The sequence below is a fragment of the Rhinoraja longicauda genome, chromosome 23, assembly GCF_053455715.1.
Source record: "Rhinoraja longicauda isolate Sanriku21f chromosome 23, sRhiLon1.1, whole genome shotgun sequence".
NCBI lineage: Eukaryota > Metazoa > Chordata > Chondrichthyes > Rajiformes > Arhynchobatidae > Rhinoraja > Rhinoraja longicauda.
Genome location: NC_135975.1, coordinates 15,183,752 through 15,199,225, shown reverse-complemented (window position 1 = coordinate 15,199,225; position 15,474 = coordinate 15,183,752). Strand labels below are relative to the sequence as shown.

General features: G+C 52.3%; 1 protein-coding gene across 14 annotated transcripts in view; it reads left to right on the top strand.

Moving 5' to 3' along the window:
• magi2a (membrane associated guanylate kinase, WW and PDZ domain containing 2a) overlaps positions 1-15,474 on the top strand; it is a 356,011-nt gene that overhangs the window by 86,207 nt on the left and 254,330 nt on the right. The gene's annotated exons all lie outside the window — the stretch shown is intronic.

Here is a 15,474-nt window from a genome sequence, read left to right as displayed (position 1 = left end):
CTCTTGTCGGGTGCCCACTTGCAGAGTGAAGTTGACCGCTCCTCTTTTGAGCACCTGGAACGGGCCTTGGTAGACCGGCTGCAGAGGGGGCCGGTGGGAATCCCGCCGGAGGAAAACGAACTTGCAGTCGTGCAAGTCCGCCGGTACGTGCGCTGCGGTACTCCCGTGACGGGAGGCCGGGACCAGGGCCAGGGAACCTACCCGAGCCCGGAGAGAAGCCAGAACCGACGGGACGGAAGGCGGCAGGTCAGAGGATGGAGGAAAAGGTCACCCGGCACCCGCAGGGGCGAGCCATAGACGAGTTCCGCCGAGGAAGTACCCAGATCGGACTTGGGGGCCGTGCAAATACCGAGGAGGACCCAAGGCAGCTGGTCAGCCCAGTCAGGGCCGGTCAGGCGGGCACAGAGGGACGCCTTCAGCTGTCGGTGGAAGCGTTCTACCATCCCATTAGCCTGGGGATGATAGGCGGTAGTCTGCTGCAAGCGGGACCCATACAGCTGCGCAAGCGCGACCCACAGGGACGAGGTGAACTGGGCGCCCCGTTCGGTAGTGATGATGGCCGGGACGCCGAAACGGGCAACCCAATGCAACGCCAGGGCCCGTGCACAGGAGGCCGCCGAGGTGTCCGACAACAGAAAAGCCTCCGGCCAACGAGTAAACCGGTCTACTACGGTCAGGAGATGAGTGTAGCCCCTAGAGGAAGGCAACGGACCAACCAAGTCTACATGAATGTGGAAAAAACGGACGGGCGGAATCACGAAACTCTGGCACGGTGGCTGGACGTGGCGGTGGACCTTGGAGGTCTGGCACGGGACCCAGGCGCGGGCCCAGGCGGCCACCTGCTTGCGCAGGCCGTGCCAGACAAAGCGGGCGGCCACCATAGCCGAGGTCGCCCGAATGGACGGGTGTGCCAGGTCGTGAATGGCCTCAAAAACCTTACGCCGCAGGGCGGTCGGCACAACCGGGCGGGGAAGGGGAAGGGAAACGTCACACCAAAGTGTGGTACCTGTGTGGTACCTAAATAGAGGGCCAGGAGCTCCCTGTCGAAAGCACTGTAGTTCAGCTCAGACCGAGTAAGCTGCCGGCTGAAGAATGCCAGAGGCTGCCAGTGACCATCGACCTGCTGCTCTAAGACCCCACCCACCGCCACGGCTGAGGCATCCACCGTGGGGGCCGAGGGGTGCACGAGCATGGTGGCGTTGGCGAGGGCCAGCTTGACCGCATCAAAGGCCGCCTCGGCAGCTGTGGTCCAGACCAACTCAGCGGGATTACCCGCGAGGCATTGAAAAAGGGGGCGCATGATCCGAGCTGCCGCAGGCACGAAACGGTGGTAAAAATTCACCATGCCCACGAATTCCTGCAGGCCCTTGATGGTGGTAGGGCGGGGAAAAGAGCGGACGGCGTCCACCTTGGCGGGCAATGGAGTGGCACCGGCCGGTGTGACCCGGTGACCCAGGAAATCCACCGAGGACAGGCCGCACTGGCATTTGGACGGGTGGAGGATCAGGCCGTGGACCTGCAGCCTTTGGAACACAGTGCGAAGATGGACCAGGTGCTCTGGGACCGAACGACTAGCGACCAGAATGTCATCGAGATAAATAAACACAAAAGACAACCCACGACCCACATGATCCATGAGACGTTGGAATGCCTGATCCGCGTTTTTGAGACCGAACGGCATGCACAACCACTCAAATAAACCAAACGGAGTAATCGTAGCCGTTTTCGGAATGTCCGGTGGGTGGACAGGGATCTGATGATATCCCTGCACCAAATCGATCTTCGAAAACACCGTAGCGCCCTCGAGGCTGGCTGAGAAGTCCTGTATGTGAGGGATCGGATAGCGGTCAGGACGGGTGGCAGCGTTGAGACACCGGTAATCCCCACATGGTCTCCACCCCCCAGATGCTTTGGAGACCATATGCAAGGGGGAGGCCCACGGGCTGTCTGAAGGCCGAACAATCCCCAGCCGTTCTAAATTCAGGAACTCCTCCCGAGCCATGGCCAGCTTGTCGGGGGGCAGACGCCAAGCCCGGGCGAATACAGGCGGCCCCTCGGTAGGGATGAAGTGGACGACACTGTGCTTGGCGGAAGGGGCATCGAACCGCTGTACGAGGAGGTCCGGGAAATCGGCGACCGCAGCGAACTGACCGGGGGCCGCGGTGACGGCCCGGATCGACGGGCAGGGTAGGGTGGCAGGTGGAGGAGTAGCAGGCTCCATGCTGTCAGCCGAGGGTTGCAGGCCCTTGCTGCGGACGTCTGCGACCAACGAAAAAGCCCAGAGGAAATCCGTGCCCAGGATGGCCTGGCCCACGTCGGCAACGATGAACTCCCAATGGTAAGTCGCGGGCCCGAAGGACAGGGACATGGCCCTCTTGCCGTAGGTGCGCATAGGACTGCCGTTGACCGTGATGAGGGGCGGGCCCTTCCTACCTGCTCGAACTTCGCAGCCGTAGGGAGGCACGATGCTAACGACCGCTCCCGTATCGACCAGGAACACGGTGCCGGTACCTCGATCCTTGATGTAGAGGCGGCGATTGCGGCCGAGCGAGACTGACTCTATGTTCGATCGGCCGAGGCATTTCCCGAAAAGGTGCACGGGGCCCTGCAATTTCGGGCTTCCCCGCCCCACCGCTGGTGGAAGAAATACCAGCCGCGCCTGTGCGGCTCGGTTGCGTGGGCCCGCTGCGAAATGGTGGGCGCCGCAGCTCCGTCTTGGCGGGCTTTCTGTAAAATGGCGGCTGATGTGCCGCCATCTTGGCCGCACGGCCAGTCGTTCCTAGGCCTGGAAACCCGGTTGATCGACTCGTCTGCCGTCGGGTCCTCCGTCACGAGGGCGTCCGCCTTCTCCGCGAACGCCACCGGGTCTTCAAAGGAGACGTCCGCCAAAACTAACCTGACATCCCGGGGCAATTTCTCTCGGAATGCCGCTTCAAACATGATGCACGGCTGGTGGTCGCCGATCAAGGTAAGCATCTCCGTCATTAGGGCGGACGGTAGTCGATCCCCCAGCTCCGGTAGATGCAGGAGCTTCAGTGCCCGCTGGTTCTGGCTAAAGCCACAAACCCTCAGGAGGAGCCTCTTCAGCCCCTCGTACTTCTAGGTTTGGGGGGGGGGGGGTTGGTCAGGTACCGTCCCACCCGCGCAGCCACCTCGGGCTGTAGGCAGCTTACCAGATGGTGGAACTTCTCCTGGTCCTCCACGACTTTCTTGATGTGGAGCTGGGACTCTACCTGTATGAACCACAGGTGCGGTTGATGGGCCCAGAACGGGGGCAGGTGAACGCCGCTCGCGTTGGGCTGCCCACTGTTCGCTCCCCCTTGAGACATCTTCTTGTGATCGTCGATCACGTCGGGGTCACCAATGTGGCGAGTCCAGAAGCGGGTGAGTGTTCAAAACGGAGTTTATTTGCATGGGCAAAAAACCCGTAACAAACGCAATACTCACAACTATAGATAACCAACGAATACGTCCTTACCGGACGGAGTTCAACACTAGACTAACTTGTCTCTCCCGCGCTGGCCCACCTCGTGACATCGTTAGCCAATCCGAGGGTTCGAACTCTCAGCCAATCCCTATGTCCCTACAATGCTTTGTTTACAATCTTAAACAACTCAAATTAAATGTTTAATTGCCATGCGTTCTGAGAACAGAACAATAAAATTCTTACTTGCTGAAGTTTAACTGACCCGTTAACGCAATGCCATACAGATAATATATAATAATCGAAAATACAATGAATTAATAACCATGATAGTAGATAACCATGATAGTAGGTAACCATAATAGTCCAAAAACTGGTCTGTAGTGCAGCCAAAGATAGTCCATAGGAGATCACAGTTGCCGAGGTTATTGTTGTGTTGTGTTCGAGCCTGATGGTTGCTCGGAAGAAACTGTTCTTGAGCCTGGTGGTCAAGGTTTTCGGGCTCATGTACCTTCCCAATAGTAGTTACAAAATGAGAGCATGGCCAGGATGGTGTGGGTCTTTGAAGGTATTGGCTGCCTATCGGCAGTGCCTCTTATGGATCCTTTCAATGGTGAGGGGTTCAGTAAGTTTGATGATTCCACCCTCTAAACTCTCCTACATTCCTCAGCATTTGAGTTTCCGAAATAGATCATGTTGCATTTAATCAGTATGTTCTCTACCATAAATCTATAGAAGTTCGATAGTATTCATTGACATACCAAATCATCCCAATCTCTAAGTAAGTAGAAACGTTGATGAGGTTTCTTTGTGATTATATCAATGTGCTGGGCCCAGGACAAACCTTCAGAGATGTGCACATCCCAGAACTTGAATTTGTTGACACATTCCACCACCGTTCTGTTGATGAAGACAAGTTCGAGGATCCCTGGGTTTCCCCTTGTGAAGTCAAAAATCAGCTCTTTTTCATGCTAATGTTGGGAGCAAGATTGTTGTTCTGACACCATTCAGATTTTCACTCTCCCTCCTGGACTCTGACTCATAATTTTCCATTATTAGGCCAACAACAGTGATAATGTTGCCAAATTTTGAGATGGCATTGGAGCTATATTTAGTTAGTCGTGGGTATAGAAAGAGTAGAGCGGGGCACTGAGCACATACATTGAAGTGCTCCTATGTTGATGGCTATTGAGGATGAAGTGTTGCCATTCGATACTGATTGTGGTCTGGGGATGAAGAAGTGTGGGATCCAATTATATAGGGATGAGCAGAGACCAAGTTCTCTGAGCTTGATGATAAATTTGGAGGGGATGGTGTTGAACACAGATGTATTCAATGAGCCTGATGTACCTGTTATAAAATATTGAATGATTAAAATATCAGTCCGATAGGAAGGAAACAAAATCTAAAATGTTGTTCACCTCAGTCTTGAAATGATCTGACTAGTCAATAATCATGCTGCAACTCTGAGCATTATTGATCCGAGCATGAGTGCGGGAGAAGAGAGATGCAATCATAATAGGCCGCATGGTTTAAGAAGATGGAAGCTAAATACATAAGCTTTGATTTACTGACATTTATAGAATTTTATACAGTCTTTTGAATGAAGTTAAGCCTCCAATTGCAAATCTCCAAACCAGTCTTGTCTAGTTTATCTTTCTAACTTAGTATGGCTTGGAGGAACCACAATGTCTTATTGCATTATATTAAGATATGCTATTACCTGGAGTCTCACGGCTGCCATCTCCAGTGGGAAAAAAAGGGAAATCTGTGTCCTAATGAGACAGGTTATGTAACAGAGTGAGGGGAAGGTCACTTGATTCTTTAGGGTATAATATTTTTTAAATGTTCTCTATGATTTTTTCTGTAATAAGTTGCGAAATGCATTAGCTGATATTAGAAATAGTGAGCATAAAACCACCAGATGTCCCGTAGGAAAGAAAACGTGCCATCTTTACTTAGTCTAGCCTTTATGTGACCTCAGCCCCGAGCAATGTGGTTGACCTTTACCTTCTCTCTGAAATGGTTTAGAAAACAGCAAAAAAAAAATCTAAAGGATAACAGCACACACTAGCTGGAGAATCCTGTAAAGTCTTTCTTATGAACAACTTGTGGATGAGTAAAGCCAGACACAAACACTTCTGTACTCAGGGAATCAACCCTTTCGGCCAATGCCACAGATTCATTACCACCTCTGGATGTTTTTTGTATCATCAGAAGAACATAAAAACAAGCATGTTATAGAACAGAGGAACTGAGACGTGGAATTACTTAGTCCATTGAAAGTGGTGTTGCAGGTAGATAGGGTGGGGAAGAAGGCTTATGGCAGGCTGGCCTTCATCAGTAAAGGCACTGAGTATAGAAGTTGGGATGTATATTGCAAGACACTGATGAGGCTGCACATAGAGTATTGTGTTCATTTTTGATCACCCCGCTCTAGGAAAGAGTGTAGACAAAATATTTGTGGACATTGCCAAGACTTGAAGGATTGAGTTAAAGGGAGAGATTGAATATGCTGGGGCTTTATTCCTTAGGGAGTAGGAGTCTGAAGGGTGTCCATCTGGTGTCCTTTTACCAAGGTTGAGGAATCAATAATTGGAAGGCATGTTTAAATTGAGAGGGCAAAGATTTAGTGGGGACTCGAAGGCACCTTTTTTACTCCAAGCATGGTAGCTACTGTATATAGAACGAGCTGCCAGAGGATTTGGTTGAGGTAGATTGAAGTAACAATATTTAGACATTTACACAACTAGAAGTTTAGACAGTCCTATGTTTACACCAAAAACCCTTTCTATTACATTATGTAGTATAAAATTGTGCAATTTATTGGTGTATTAAGACAATATTTAGCTGATTCAAACCCAACAGTTATGAGATACTATGGGCCATCAGCAAAAATAGATTTATATTTGATTTACACGTGCAAGCTCATCACCTTGTATATTCCTCATTCCACTGTCATTAAGTTGTGAAACCAATAGTAATTAAACAAAGAGTGAGGAAGAGCATTGTCCCAGGTGAATCAAAATGCTAAAGGAAGGCTAGGTAATCTGACATCCAGTGGATCATACAAAACTGTTGGTCCATTAAAAAACACCACCATCAAAGTTTTAGAGATCACCTTTGATCCAGAGACCATCTTGAGGTGTTTGACATTTCAAATTAATGCAGGTTGTTGGAGTGCTATTGATGGAGCTGTGTGTTTGTGCTGTGTGTGAACTGTGTGTTCATCAACCCCAATGGTCTAGAACCCCATGATCAGGAAACAAATATGAATCTTACACATACCTTCATTCACATTTTGTGTTGTTACGAACCTCCACTTAAAAATATGGATATGGATTGATGGGGTTGGATTTTCTCAATTGTCATTTTTTTAACTCAGTTTGGTGTTCTCGGTTTTTTAAAATTCATTGGTGCTTGGCAAAACAATATTATTTTGGTTCCTTGTAGTCTGTATAATCACAACTAAATCAAAATAGAACTAAAATGACTTGACAGCAAACAAATTTTGAAAGTTATCTCATGAAGCTCGTCCATGATTTGAAAACCTGCTTACCCTGAGTTTAAAGGAACACGTGTGGAACCCCTACTTTTCTTGACACTGATAAAGGCTGGACATTTTTTCGTTTAAGGATAGTGGATTTTGTTGTTAAGTCTGTTGCATCATTCAAAAATGCATGGGAGTTGATGCAAGCCTATAAAGTTAATCAGAAAATGGATTTAGCATTTTAAATGTTCCTGCCAGTTACTGTACATTGGTCTGTTGATTTTCTTTTACCTAAACTTTTAGCTGCATAGTTAAATAAGGAAGAATATGAATTAATCTATATATTAAAACTCTCATCTTGTATGTTTGTTCCATATGTTCCGTATGTTTGTTCCTGTTATTTCTGTGTCCCGTTGTTCCTGTATGCCCTTCTTATCTACAAAAAAAGGTACACGACCCGCACAATTTTAGGCCCACCTTACTCATCATTGTCCTGGGGACACATTCATCCAAGTTTCATTCAAATTGCTCTTATATTTTTCGTTAGAGAGATTTTAAAGTTTTTTAAAGTTTTAAAATTACCTTTTAAAAAAATGATTGCTTGCCATGTTTAGTATGTGATATCACAATGGGACCCACCCGAGTGACGACCAATGAGGGAGGGGGGGCACCATGACCACCAGGGGCGGAACCCGCCAGAGTGACGGGAAAACCCGAAGAGCTGCCGCTAAATAGACTGGGGCGCGTTTGACGTCACAATGGGAACCCACAGGCTCTATTCAAAGAAGAGTTCTATTCAAAGAAGAAACACTTTATATTAAAGCCGTTTAAACAGGCAACGCTTTATTTTACAGAAAGATTTTCCCTTTATTTAAAACTGAGCCTGCCGCTGCTACTGAGCCGTCACAGATAAGTTTTATTTCATTTTTTGTTTAAATGGTCACTTTCATTTACATTTCATTTAAAAAAAGTAGATTTAAACAAATTTTAAAAAGCCGGGGGGGTGGGAGGGGAGGGGGAGTGTGGGGGGAGTGTGGGGGAGGGGTGCTTGACCAATGCAGGAGAAGTTTGGGGGAGTTTTAAGGGGGGTTGAGGGGGATGGAGTGATGGGGGGTTGAGGGGGGATGGAGTGGGTGGGGTGTGGGGGGGTTGAGGGTGGATGGAGTGGAGATGGGGGGATGGAATGGGTGAGTGGTGGGGGAGGGAAGGGTGCGATGCCAATGCAGGAGAGGCTTTGGGTCCACGGCTTGCCCTGGCTGCAGCGCTGTCGGCACAGGGCCGAGGTGAGTGGCTCCCTCGCCCCTTCCCTGTCCCCCCAAACCGCCCACGGCCCCGGGGGACACTCCCTACCCGGCAACGGGCTTCGTCGGTTGGTGAGGGTTGCCAGGCCCGCAGGATGGTCAGTTGGAGGAGGGTTGCCCCAGGAGAGGCCCGCAGGGGAGTTTTGGACCCAATGGGTCCACCTCAGTCTAGTATTAATTAAATCTCTGCCATGTAACACAGCAGATGGGCCAAAATCTCTCAGACTGAATCATTTGGGCAATATTTTCATTTTCTCTCACATGTTTATACACATTTATAAATAAAGCATAAGTTGTTAATTGGCACAAGAAAATGATGCAGATGTATAAGGTCAATAGTGACATATTAGAATGTAGAATAAGCATGAGGGGCCAAATGAATGAATGCTTTATCCATTTGTTTTGTGTGTAATTTAAGTGGATGACCACATATACACTGACTACGGTAGCACTTTAGTATCTGGGCATTCTGAATTGTCTCCTTACTCCACAGAGACTTTTTTCCCTCTATATGGCATTAGGCAGGATTGTGAAAGCATAGTCTCGGCTTGCCTAAGTGCATGCAGCTTCAAAACCATTCAAGCAGCTTGATATCTCCTAGTGTCCTCCAAAGCAGCACTGTGATTGAGCACTGTGATTCACCAACAACCTCAAGCTTTTATTCTTCTAACACAACAGAGGCTGCAGGGTCTACCATCTACAAATTTACTGGAGTACCGTGTCAAGTTATTCTAATAACCTCTTCCAAAGACATAATCTCATCAACCGAAAAGAACAAAGTTTAGTTTAGAAAAGCAGCATGCAGATGGAAATACCATCATCTCTAAATTCACTTCCAAATAATGTTGCAAGCACACTTAGAAACATATTACCTTCTTCACCACTGTATCAAAATTGTGATCATTCCCAATTTATTGGAGAATCACATAGTCACAAGCAGCTTAGCATCACTTCTCATGGGCATTTATAAACAGATATTAAATGTTGGCTTTGCCAGTAATGCCTCATCCAACGAAAAAGTGAAAGCCATTCTTCAAACAAATTGTCTTTCTCCAAAGAAATCTGTGAGTGTAGTGGGTGCGGTCACCGCGGTAATCAGGCCAGACGCCAGGTGAGTAATTAATAACTTTATTACCTGTGGTATCAAACACCGCACTCAAGAAGAACGTGAGTCGACACACCCAAACCCTTTATAGTCCCAGACCACCTGACCCAAGGGGACTGACCCAGGAAGTGACCTAATCCCTCCCGTCCACTGAGTGCCGAGTGGAATGACCAAGGGAGTGGCCTAGCCCCCGGGTGCCGCCACAGGACCCCCCCCCCAAGAACCGAAGGCACGAAACGGACAGGGGGACGGACGAAACGGCCAGCCCGTGTGCGCGCCACGGCGGGCGCAGGAAGCAGAACCACCCCGCCAGGGGAAGGCACCCGCGGGAACTTCGGGGGTAAGGGCCGGGACGTGGGACGACCCCGAGGGCGAGGCTGCGCCAGTAGCACCGGCTGGCTAATGTCCACATGCGCGGCTTCAGCCGTGAAAGAGAGACCGTCTCAGGACGACCCCCCATGTCCAACACGAAGGTGGCAGGGCCCCGCTCAAGCACTTTGAACGGTCCCTCATAAGGCCGCTGAAAGGTTGGCCGGTGGGCATCCCGACGCAGGAACACAAAAGGACAGTCCTGCAGGGCGGAAGGGACATGTGACCGCACCGAACCGTGGCGAGACGTCGGCACTGGCGCCAGCGAGCCCACCGTCTCCCGAAGGCGTTGCAGGGCGGCTGAGGGCTGTTCTGCCTGACCCTGGGCGGAGGGAACGAACTCTCCGGGCACCGTCAACGGAGCCCCGTAAACCAATTCCGCCGAGGAGGTGGCCAAGTCCTCCTTGGGGGCGGTGCGGACACCCAGTAAAACCCACGGCAACGCGTCAACCCAGTCCGGGCCAACGAGCCGGGCCTTCAGAGCGGCCTTGAGCTGGCGGTGGAAACGCTCCACCAGGCCGTTCGCCTGCGGATGGTACGCTGTGGTGCGGTGCAGGTTAACCCCCAGCAGTTGGGCCATGGATGACCACAGCTCGGAGGTGAATTGTGGCCCCCTGTCGGACGTAATATGGAGCGGAACCCCAAATCTGGCAATCCAATTTGCCGCCAAGGCACGGGCACAAGTAGAGGCACACGTGTCCGGCAGTGGAACTGCCTCCGGCCACCGCATGAAACGGTCCACCATTGTCAGGAGGTAGGTGAAACCCCGAGAAGGCGGCAGCGGCCCCACGATGTCCACATGGATGTGGTCAAAACGGTGGCGAGGGACGGGGAACTCCTGGAGCGGCGCACGCACATGCCGCTGTACCTTTGAGGTTTGGCACGGGATGCAGGTGCGCACCCAATGCCCAACCTGCTTGCGTAACCCGTGCCAAACGAAACGGGAAGCCACGAGGGTCGTCGTCGCCCGAATGGAAGGGTGGGACAGCCCGTGGAGCACCTCGAACACCCGGCGTCGCCAGGCAACAGGCACGATTGGGCGTGGCTGCCCGGTGGACACATCGCAAAGCAGCGTCGCGCCCCCAGTGCCACAGGGAACGTCCTCCAACCTGAGGCCCGAAACGGCGGTACGGTAGGCGGACATCTCGTTATCGGACAGCTGGGCCGCCGCCAGGGCTGAGTAGTCGATTCCATCAGCCACTTGCAGGACGGCGTGGACCGCGGGTCGAGACGAGGCGTCGGCCACCCGGTTGTCTTTACCCCCGATGAAACGGATGGAGGTAGTAAATTCCGAGATGTAAGCCAGCTGCCGCTGCTGGCGAGCTGACCACGGGTCGGACACCTTGGCGAAAGCGAAAGTAAGGGGCTTGTGGTCCGTGTACGCGGTGAAAGTCCGCCCCTCGAGAAAATAGCGGAAGTGGCGGACCGCAAGGTAAAGGGCAAGGAGCTCGCGGTCAAAAGCACTGTAGTTCCGCTGTGCGCCGCTGAGGTGCCTACTGAAGAAGGCAAGAGGCTTCCAACACCTATCCGTGTGCTGTTCGAGCACCGCCCCAACCGCTACTTCTGAAGCGTCGACCGTCAGGCTGGTTGGTGCATAAACCCGTGGATGCACGAGCATCGTGGCCGCAGCCAGGGCTTCCTTGGCGTGTTGGAACGCCGCCACCGCATCGTCGGTCCATTCGACCTCCCTGCGCTTGCCCGCCATGAGGTGGAAAAGCGGACGCATGATCCGGGCTGCAGATGGCACAAATCGGTGGTAAAAGGCCACCATTCCCACGAACTCCTGGAGGCCCTTCACGGTGGTCGGGCGTGGAAACTGGCGCACCGCGTCCACCTTGTTGGGGAGCGGCAGCGCACCGTGCGGGGTCACGTGGTGGCCCAGGAATTCGATGGATGCCACCCCGAAACGGCATTTGGTGATGTTGATGGCCAGCCCATGATCGCTAAGGCGTTGGCATAGCTGGCGGAGATGGGCAATATGCTCCTGTCTCGAGCGGCTCGCCACCAATATGTCGTCCAGGTATACGAATACGAATTCCAAGCCACGGCACACGCAGTCCATAAGTCGCTGAAAGGCTTGAGTCCGAACGGCATGCGGAGGAATTCGAATAGGCCAAATGGCGTCACGATTGCCGTCTTGGGGACGTCGTCGGGGTGGACTGGAATTTGGTTATAGCCACGCACCAGGTCGACCTTGGAAAATACCGTGGCCCCAGCCAGGTGGGCATTAAAATCCTGGATGTGAGGGACCGGATACCTGTCGGCGATTGTGGCATCGTTAAGCCGGCGGTAATCTCCGCAAGGACGCCAACCACCGTCTGCCTTGGGGACCATATGTAGCGGGGACGCCCACGGGCTGTCTGAACGGCGCACGATCCCCAGTGACTCCATAAGGCGGAACTCCTCCCGAGCGAGACGGAGCTTGTCCGGTGGAAGACGCCGTGCCCGGGCGTACAAGGGCGGGCCAGTAGTCGTTATATGGTGCACCACCCCATGCTTCGGGGCAGCGGAGTGGAACTGGGGGCCCAGAATATCGGGGAATTCGGCCAGAATTCGTGAGAACACAGCGTCCACGGACGACAGGGGCCCATCAGGACGCACGACCGGGTCGCCCAAGCGGAGGAAAATGGGCTGCAGAGTGACAGAGTGCACTAAACGCTGCCGCTTAACGTCCACGAGCAGGGAATGTGCCCGTAGGAAATCCGCACCCAACAGTGGCTGGGACACATCCGCGATGACAAATGGCCACGAGAAGCTGCTCGCCCCGAAGTTGAGGGAGATCGTGCGCACACCATATGACCGGATTGTGGTCCCGTTGGCTGCGGCGAGGAGGGGACCGCGGTTACCACTACGGAGGTCAGCCTGCGAAGGGGGAACAACACTCACCTCCGCCCCGGTGTCTACGAGGAAACGGGCCCCGGAGCGGCGGTCCCACGCAAACACACGATGAATCTGGCCGGCCGCCGAAGCAATCAGTGACGGCCGGCCTCTGCGTTTCCCGGGAACGAACAGGGCTGCCGGCATTGACGGGCCGAAGGGCCCCACCGCCGATGGAAGTAGCACCAGCCCCCTCTGCTGGGTTCCGTGAAAACGGGCGGCTGTGCGGGCCGATCTGACCACCAGCGACCTCCGGTGGCGTATGGAGGAACTGCCGGCAGGCTGCGCGCGACCCCTGGGTCCGACCACCAGCGACCTCCGGTGGCGGGTGGGGGAACTGCAGGCGGGCCGTGCGAAAAAGACGCGCCGCTGGCTGGGTGAGCTGCTGAAGCCGGATACCGTCGGGAAGGCTGTCGGGGAGCGGTAGTAATGCGGGCGATCGAGGCTCCTACCTGCGGGTAGTCGTCGGCCATCGGATGGACTTCCAACGCGTCGAGGGCCAGGTGACGGGCCATCATGAGCTCATCGGCGCGCCTGCCCAACGCCTGCATGTTGGGGAACGGGGCGTCGAGGAGCTGCTGGCGGAGGTCGGACGGCAGCAGCATCAGGTAAACATGCTTAAAAAGGAACCCGGGCTCGTAGTCGCCTAGCAGTGCCTGCATGTCGGCCAGTAGTACCGACGGGCGGCGGTCACCCAGGGGCGGCATTCGGAGGATCCGGGTTGCCCGCTCAGCCTCGCAGAGGCCGAACTGCTGACGGAGGAAGGCTTTAAGGGCCACGTATTTATCGGTTGCCGGGGGGTCGCGGAGGAAGGGTCGGACCAGGCGCGCGGTGGCCGGGTCGAGGGCGCTGACCACGTGAAAGTATTTAGTGGCGTCGGCAGTTATGCCCCGCAGGGCGAACTGTGCCTCGGCCTGGTCAAACCAGAAGTCGGGGTCCTCGGTCCACAATGGAGGCAGCCACACCGACACGGCGTGGATAGCGGCGCGGGCGGCAGGGTCCGCGGGAAGGTCCAAAAGCGGTTGTGGTTGTGGTTGACTGGAAGAGTCGGGTAGTAGCAGGTTCTGGTCCATCGCGACTTGCGAGGGAAAGTCGGGGTCACCAGTGTAGTGGGTGCGGTCACCGCGGTAATCAGGCCAGACGCCAGGTGAGTAATTAATAACTTTATTACCTGTGGTATCAAACACCGCACTCAAGAAGAACGTGAGTCGACACACCCAAACCCTTTATAGTCCCAGATCACCTGACCCAAGGGGACTGACCCAGGAAGTGACCTAATCCCTCCCGTCCACTGAGTGCCGAGTGGAATGACCAAGGGAGTGGCCTAGCCCCCGGGTGCCGCCACATGAGGGACAATACTATATTTAATATTATGTTTAATGCTTTAAGCCTTTAGTTGCTGTTTTCAAATGTGTTAAATGTTTATTATTAGCCTCAGAATTTCATGTTTATTAACTAATCACAGATATAATTTCACATTCTCAGCCGTTAATGTTTAATCACCCAACGGGCACATGCTCGTACTGTGAAACTAGAATACATCATGGGTTGATGACTGTTGGAAAATAAAAATAATTGTAATTGCATGGTTTTGCGCAGTTTCATACTTAAAGTAAAATTAAATTGTAAGTTTCTTATCCTGCAGGTCCAGTTCCTTCCAACCTATTTCTAGGACACTTTGCATGCTCTCCACCTTTTGACAATTTACAATTCCCTGCCCCTCAAGGTCTCATCTTCACCATGAACGCCTAGGCCTAATTCCCATCAGGAAAGCCTTGGGGCCCACCGTTTCATCCTTGAAAATAGATTCAACCAGCTACTCTCCACTAACACTCTGTTCCACCTTGCAGAACTGGATCTTACCATGATGAACTTCTCTCATGAGTCTTCTCACTTTATACAAATCAACGGTGTAACCATGGGAATCCACATAGGTTGTAAATATGCCATTTTGTTTTTGTTGGCTATGCAGAACAGTCTTGTCCCAAACTTATTCTTGCACTTCTCCCCAAATCTTTCTCTGCTGTATCGATGACTTCGTTGGTACTGACCCTGCCCCCATGCAGAACACGTTGATTTTTATCAGCTACGCAACTAATATCCACACACCCCTCAAATTCACTTGGAGTATTTCCAACATTTCTTTCCATTATCTGGATCTCTCTATCTTCATCTTAGGTGAAAAACTATGCCCTGGCTTCTACACTATAAATCCACTGAAGCACACAACTACCTAGACTACACGCCTCTTTTCTCTCAGTTCTCTTTCTCCTCCATATTGCTTCCCAAGACAATGATATGGCTTCCCTTTTCCTGTGGTTACTATGGTCACCCACAGCTCTTCCATTTCCCGCATTTCTGCTCTCACCGCCGCCTTCCTGCTGTCAGAAGGTCAATTTACCGTGCTCCTTGCCTTTCACGCTGTCTGTCTCCACATCCAGCACGTTCTTCTTTGTCATTTTTAACAGCTACAGCACGATCCCACCACTAGCCCCTCCCCATTCTGTTCTGTTTTTCGCAGTGACATTTTCTCGATGACTCCCTGGTTTGTCCATCCCTCTTTATACCCAGGGACTTTCTTCTGCAACTGTTGGAGGTCCATCTATCCTTACACCACTTCCCACACCACCATACAAGGGTCTAAGGAGATTCACGCTCCTTCAATTTTGTGTATTGCATTTGGAGTTTTCGATGTGGCCTAGGTGACCACTTTGCCAAGCATTTATGCTCTGTCCTGACCTCCCCGTTGCAAGCTATTTTAACCCCCTCCCATTCCCACACTTACGTATCCACCCTCTGCCTTCACCACTTACATGCAGGGTGTTGGTGCTGGCAGAAACGGGGTGATGAAGACTTGCAGTTGGCCTATGTGGAGGCGGCATAAACAGGAAAATGCATGAGAACAAGA